The sequence below is a fragment of the Tamandua tetradactyla genome, chromosome 6 (assembly GCF_023851605.1).
Source record: "Tamandua tetradactyla isolate mTamTet1 chromosome 6, mTamTet1.pri, whole genome shotgun sequence".
Lineage (NCBI taxonomy): Eukaryota > Metazoa > Chordata > Mammalia > Pilosa > Myrmecophagidae > Tamandua > Tamandua tetradactyla.
Window position 1 is genome coordinate 111,398,463 of NC_135332.1, and position 7,882 is coordinate 111,406,344.

Sequence of the window (7,882 nt, forward strand, 5' to 3'; positions counted from 1 at the left end):
TTTTTTTTCTGGATTTATAATGTCCTGGCTTCTCTTACCTGACCCAATAAAATTCTTGGCAGAGAAAGAAAACTCTGTTGGATGATATAGTTGTTTTTGATGGATGGAGCACTTGACAGCTAGCTGAAAAACACCTCCATCTGGGACCCTGTCAGCTTCTCAAGAGTGCAAAGAAAGCAATCTGTATCTGTTTTATGTCTACGGGAAGAACTTTTTTTCTTTTTTCTTTTTTTTTTTTAATGATGGATCATTTAACCTGGCAATTGGTTCCTCTTCTGTGAGAACAGGATGTAAAGGAGCCGCCCTGGGATTATTTAATTCTAACTCTGAGAGCAATTGTTCAAACCCAGTTTTGTCATTCATATAACAAAAAATTCACTTCATCCCAGCTTTGAGAAATTCTCAGGTGAGTCTTTAGAAATGTGTTTATTACCATTTTATGACTTATCCAAGGACAGGGAATAAGGCAAGTTATTTAGGAAAGCCCATGAAATGTGATACATTTTTATAAGCCAATAAATTATGCTAGTGAAATAACTGATAACCAAAAACCAACATGACCTCTCTATCCAGCATGTAAAAGAAAATGACTGCTTGGTGCACCATTTGTTTCACCAAACAAAAAGCTTACTTTCCCTAAATTTGATAGCCAGCCCTTTTTGAAGTACTGAAAAATAATTTTGCACTACAAATCGTAGGTGTCTATTGGAACTTAGAAAAACTAGCTTTGCACAGCTATCACAGAAGATCAAATGAGACGATTTCTTTATAATTTATTAGTTTTTCAACCAGTAGTTGGCAACATCCATTGACCATTCTTTGGCTACCCTCTGGGATAAAGAACATCTGTTTCATGGGCAGCTTGAAATTCCTCATCCTTCTTTTGAGAAACATGGATATAAATTTCCAAATTTTTCCTTCTGTCTCTTGGAATGACCTATTATAATGTATTCCATTATTCAACCCTAAATTTCTTGGAACTTACAGAAGTAGCAGCTCAGGAATCCGTCCTTGTAAAAACTGAAGAGTTCCAGAGCACTTAAGATTAAATAAAAGAAGTTCCCCTTCCCAGTTGTCCCCCAATCTCAAACTTCCAGTCTCCCCCAGTAGCCAGTGTGACTTCCTTATATGTCACTCCAGACATTTTCCCTTGCACTTACACATATACTGATAGACCTTGTTTGATGGCATTTTATAACACTACTTTGCTTTTTTGTATGTCTTTGGAAACCTGTCTCATTGGGAAATAAATAGAGTCAAACTGTTGGGCCAGCCAACAACTGCAGTTTTGGGGGGCCAAGAGGAAGGAGTCTGACTTCCTCAAAACTTAGAGCTCCACGAGCTGGTCATTCCCCATGATCACTTGGTTCACTCTTTTGACTTTGGCTTCAATCCTTTGTCCACTTCCAACTAGACAGTCCTTGATCTCTGCTTCCTTCTCGATCACAGCATTGTTACAGATGACACTGCTCTGGATGCTGCTTCCTTTCTCCACGGTGACTGTGCTGATGAGAAGGCAATTAACGATAGTCTACCACTTATGACACAGGGTGAACCAATGACAGAGTGCTTTCTCTCCAACCTGTGTATCTGGCCCAAGGAGACTGTCAACTCCAACCAAGTGTCTGCTGACAGTCTGGGCTTATGAATGGATCAATGATTCTTCTGGATAGAGAATAGGCAGGAAATTGGGTACCTGTCTGTTTGCTTCCACGTAGAGTCCCAGGGCACTCACTCGCAAACAGAAGCCTTATTTCATGCTGTAGACATAGCAGTGCAACTGTGACCTGGACAAATCTCCCCATCTGTCTCCTTGACAGGTTTTCCAGCAGGCATCATAGGGGAGAAGTGTATTGGCTTCTTTTATAAAACCATAAATATCGAACGCTTTCAGTTCCTTTTTCTGTGGATCCTCCCCTTTTTCTTCTTGTTCCTATTGTGAAGAAGTTGAGGATAACTGTTTTCTCACCAGGTATGGAATCAGTTCACTCCGGATGGAATTGATTGAACTATTTCCTATGGAAATCCACAACGCATTTTTTTCAAGCAGTAGAGGTGGGTGTCCACAAAGCCTTTGTAAAAATGTATTCTGGGGTGCTTCTGCAGGATGTATACCTTAATGACCAGCTCTTCATCCAAGGCTGCTTCATCAGCCATGAAGAGCAGCCCATTTCCTGTGCTGTCTACTCCAGTGAAGTCACGCTGCTCCACTGCTTTTTTTTTTCTTTCCCCTTTTTGACTTGGAGCTGGTTCTAAGCCATCTTGGCCTTTTCTCCTTAACATGGTGAGTGATGCATCATGAGCTCTGAATAGGTCCACAGCCTCACGTAAGGCAACATCTGTTATCAGACCACAGCTGGAGACCAGCATATCAGTCTTAATATTGAATATAGGGAGTGTAGGGCTCCTGTAGCTCCCTTGTCAGCCTCGTCAGGAATACACACAATATCTAGTTTTATTTTCATCTTGAAGTCTGCACAAAGAATCTTTTGGTCATCCCTGGTTGTAACCACAATGACTTCTTCAAATCCAATGTGCTCAAGTGGGTTTAATGGGTACCAAATGAGAGGTTTGTTTCTACTTGGAATCAGAGGTTTGGGAATGCTGAAAATCAGGTCTGTCATCTGAGATCCCCCTCCAACTGCCATCACTACTGCTTGAAATTCCATTTTTATAAACTGAGCTCCCGGCACACTGCAACTGCTCCCATTAATTTTTTTTAATTTTTCATTTAATATTCTTTAAAAAAAAAGGCTGGATTTCTAAGTGTTAATAATTATTTTGGCATTTTATGCCTATATTATAAGGGAGATTAACTTACACACTTTCAGATGACTTTTGTCTGATGTTGGTATTAATGTGATGCTAGTCGCATGAATGAGCTGGAAAATCTTTTACCTTTGTAAACTGCTTAATTTGAATGACATAGAAATTGTGTCACCCATAAAATTTTTCCTTTCTTGAGAGTTGTGTACCTTTTTTTGTGTGCATTTTAGTTTCTCTATGCTTTTTGAGTCAATTTTGGTAATCTACATTTCCTGGAAAACCATCTGCTTATTTTTATAAAATATATTAATAAAAATACTAAAACAGCTACAATATCTTATAGAGTCATATCTTTATCTGTCACTTTGTACCATTTCTAGGTTATAATGTGACTTGTATTTTAAAAAACTTTCCTTACTCAAACTTCTAAAGATCTACTTTTTTTTAAAAGAAACTTTTTGTTTTCATTGATCAGGGCTGTTTTTGTTTGTATATCATTAATTGCTGCCTTGATCTTTGCATCTCCTATGTTATCATTTTTGTTTGTTCTGTTTCTTTTTTTTTTTGCTTTTTATTAATTTAATTTTTTTAATTGACAAAAAAACATACAAACACAAAAATTCATAACATATAGACATTCTACATGTGGTGTACAATCAATGGCTCACACAGAAGTATATTCAACACCATGATAATTTTTTAGAACACTTACATCACTCCAGAAAAAGAAATAAAAAAGAAAACTCATACATACCATACCCCTCCCTCCACTGACCATTAGTATTTCCATCTACCCAATATATTTTAACCTTTGTTCCCCTTATTTTTTTTCCATACCCCTTACTACTCCCTTTCACTGATTACCAGTATTTCAATCTACTCAATTTGTTTACTTTTATTTTTATTTATTTATTTTTTACATGAGAAGACACCGGGAATTGAACCCAGGTCTCTGGCATGGTAGGTGAGAACTCTGCCACTGTGTCACTGTGGCCCACCCTCAATTTGTTTTAACATTTGTTCCCCCTATTATTTATTTATTTTTAATCCATATTTTTTACTCATCTGTCTATACTGTACAGAAAAGGAGTATCAGACACAAGGTTTTCACAATCACAGTCACACTGTGAAAGTTATATCATTATACAATCATCTTCGAGAAACATGGCTACTAGAACCCAGTTCTGCAGTTTCAGACACTTCCCTCTAGGTTAATACACTTTAAACTAAAAAGGTAATATCTATATAATGTGTAAGAATAACCTCCAGGATAACCTCTCACCTCTGTTTGAAATCTCTCAGCCACTGACACTTCATTTTGTCTCATTTCACTCTTCCCCCTTTCAATTAAGAAGGTTTTCTCAATCCCTTGATGCTGAGCCCCAGCTCATTCTAAGATTTCTGTCCCATGTTGCCAGGAAGGTCCACACTCCTGGGAGTCATGTCCCATGTAGAGAAGGGGAGGGCGGTGAGTTTGTTTGCCATATTGGCCGAGAGAGAGAGAGACCACATCTGAGCAACAAAAGAGGTTCTCTTTTGTTTTAAGTAAAATTAAGATTCTCTTAATTTTAGGCAGGTTTAGCCTATCCTTTGTGAGGATAAGTTTCATATGAACAAACTCCAAGATTGAGGGCCAGTCCTATTGATTTAGTTGTCCCCTATTATCAGGTTTTAATGTGATATTCTCATTGATGTATATGTCTAATAGCTGATCATTTCAGATTTTAGTTCTTACTTTGAAGGATTGTATAAAAAAACAACTCTACCTAGCTGTTTTGGGGGTGGGAGCTTTATTTTTGTTATTGTTTTATTATCTCAAATTCAGAGAATGTGGCCTATGTGATTTGTCCTTTATTGACCTTAGTTCATATTTATAGCCTTATGTTCAATTTTAATACATTGTCAAATTTTGGAAAAACTGTACATTTTCTTGTATGTGTACGAAGTTCTACATACTCATCAAGCATGTCAATTATGTTGTTCAAATATTGTAATTTTTTGTCCACTGAATTTGATCATTTTTGGTAAAGCTTTATATAATATACCTACTATGATTTTGAATTTGTCAATTTATTTTTTTAATTTAAAACAACTTATGGGTTTTTATGATAATGTAGCTATGTGTAAGTTCATGATAACTATATTTTCTGGATGGAATAAAACACTCATATAAAATGTCCTTTAAAAATCATTTTTGGCTCATTTAATACTCTTTCCTTGAATTGTTTTTCCCAATATGATTACTACTTCTGCTTTCTTTATGTCTGCCTGGCACAGTTTTACCTCTCTCTCACACTCTTTTTTTCAGGTATGTTTCTTGCAAATATTGTAGGTCTAGGTGTTTGAAAAATCCAATAAGAGACTTTGACTTAAGTGGAGAATTTTACTTATGCATTGTTTAGTTTGCTAAAGCTGCTGAAATGGAATATACCAGAAATAGAATAGTTTTTAAAAAGGAATTTATTAAGTTGCAAGTTTACTGTTCTAAGGCTATAGAAATGTCCAAAGCAAGGCATCCAGAGAAAGATACCTTAACTCCAGAGAAAGGGCCAATGAAGTTTGCAGTTTCTCTCTCAACTGGGAAGGCAGGTGGGATTTTGCTAACTTTCTCTCCTCATTTCAGAAGGCTTCCCCAAGGGTGTTTTCCTTCTGTATCTCCAAAGGTCTCTGGCTGTGCAGGCTCTGTTGGCTCTAAAGCTCTTGCCAAAATGGTTCCCTCTTAAAGGGTTCCAGTAAACAACCCCACCTTGAATGGGTGGAAACACATCTCCATGGAGACCATCTAATCAAGTTACCACCCACAATTGGGTGGGTCACACCTCCAGGGAAACAAAAAAGATCCCACCCAGCAATATTGAATGAGGATTAAAGAACATGGCTTTTCTGGGGTACAGAACAGATTTAAACTGGCACAATCACATTAGTTGTAACACCAAATATGCAAAGTTTTGTTTTTATAACTGTTTTATAACTCCAACCTTTCTTGGAGATAATTTTGTCAACTTTTTGTCTAGTGGTTTGTGAGCTGTGTGTCCTATTTGTATTTTCTTAGTGAATTTTTTCTAATTTTACAAACATACTTGAAAGACACTTTTACTTCATGGCTAGAATTAATCAGTTTTTCTAATTCCCTCCCTCAAACAAGGTAAGACCTTAAGAATCCTTTCATTCTCACCGACCCTGCCACTGCTCCATGTTTCCCCCCTAGTTCCCTCTCAGCTTTTTAAAAAGCCACCTGGAATTTTTATTGTTCATTGTGTCGAAAGTGTGGATATCTTTTTCATTACTTTTGCTCACTACTCATTAGGCCCTGCTTGATGTAAACATTGAAACTTTTCTTCAGTTCAGAACATTTTTATTATTTTAATGTCTAATTTTTATTTTTTTCTGATTCTTCCTAGAACTCCTACTAAACAGGCCGGAACCCTCAGGTATAATCTTTAAATTTCCTAACTTTCCTTCTATCACGTGTGTAATTTTCCTTTTGCAATGCATTTTGGGGTATCAATTTCCTAACTAATTTTTAAATTTCCTAACTTTCCTTCTATCACGTGTGTAATTTTCCTTTTGCAATGCATTTTGGGGTATCAATTAGCTTACTTTTCTAATTTCATCTTCAACCATGTGCATTCTACTATTTAGCCTACCTAGTTTTTAATTTTGGCATTCATGTTTTAAATTATGGAAGAGCCCTACTGCTTCTTGAATGTTCCCTTAGGATATAACTTATATTGAACGTTCACTTGCATTCTTTAGATTAAACTTTGTTTTCTTCTGCTCAGTTCATGTTTGTTGATTTTGGGTATCTCTGTTGCACGCTGTCCACTTCCCATAAACGTGTGGCAGTTTTTGCTTCTTTCCATTAATGAGATCCTAGAGGGAAATCTGTTGGTAGTTATACTGTTTCCCATGCCACCTGAAAGCCTGTTTCCTTTTTCATGAAACATGGCTTCAACGTGTCTGCGGAAAGGGGTGGGTGGTGGGTGTGCAGCCTGGAAGATGTTCCTGTTGGGCAGAGGTCACATTCAAAACCTACACTGGCCAGAAAAGTTAAACTGCACAACCACACAAAGCCAAGGGCTACAGGAAAGGGAGGGTCCACATGTTGTCCAAAGGAGGCGCTACCACAAGGGCCAGGTGACAACTGTAGAAGCAAAGGTGGAAGCCCTAGGTTGTCAGAATTGATTTTAAAGGATGCTGCAGTAAAACCCAGGGCTTCTTGTGAACACACCCAGATTTTAAGTGCTGGTAATTAGCATATCCTTTTCCTGTTCTGTAGGCTAAATTAACCAGTCTGCTGACAGAATTTAGCCCATGGGCAGCCAATATGTCATTAGTTTCGGCTTTGCAGGAGTATTTTCTGCTGGATAAGAGGGCCCCCTTAAGTTGCCTGGCAGCCAGTTGTTGATTCAGAAAATATTTACTCAGTGCTTCATATGTGCCAGACAACTGGAGACAAATCAGTGAACAACACAATCAGATGCAGTTGCTGTCTTCATGGAGCTTCCTTTGTTAAAGTGTTTCTGCTCATTTGGGAGTAGGTGATTGGTTTAGATTTTCTATATCCTCTCTATTAACTACCTAGGCAAAAGCCCATGGCCTGTGGTTTCTTAAATCTTCTATTGCCTCTAGTTTTAGCATTTTTTCAGTAAAGACCATTTTTCGCAAACACCAAAATTCTTATAAAACATTGTGATTTTCTTAGCTTTCTTAGATTTTCTGTCTAACCCCATGATTTTTTTTGGCATGGGCAAGCTCCGGGAATCAAACCCGGGTCTCCGGCATGGCAGGCAAGAATTGCGCTGCTGTTGCACCACCCCCCATGAATTTTTCTATCATTCAGTAACTCTTCACTAGACATGGTCTTCAAATATTTTTTTTTCTTCTATAGTTTCAGCTACTTTTCTCAATGCATTATCAGAAAATCCATTAGATTAGTGCAAAATCTGAATTGCCCATCTACTGAAATATTTTATTTACTCACTTTATGTTTTTAATTGGTAACAATCTGATGCATTTTCTAAAACAAACTCCCTGCTGCTGTGGCTTATTGGTGGAACTCTTCCCAGTTTCTAATTCTATTCTAACTACAAATTATTGAGTTTCAGGCACTGTT

The 7,882-nt window shown here is 37.4% G+C and overlaps 1 pseudogene; it reads right to left on the reverse strand.

Moving 5' to 3' along the window:
* Positions 1-1,327: 1,327 nt before the first annotated feature.
* LOC143686285 (translation initiation factor eIF2B subunit gamma pseudogene) lies at positions 1,328-2,669 on the reverse strand (annotated as a pseudogene).
* Positions 2,670-7,882: the final 5,213 nt, after the last annotated feature.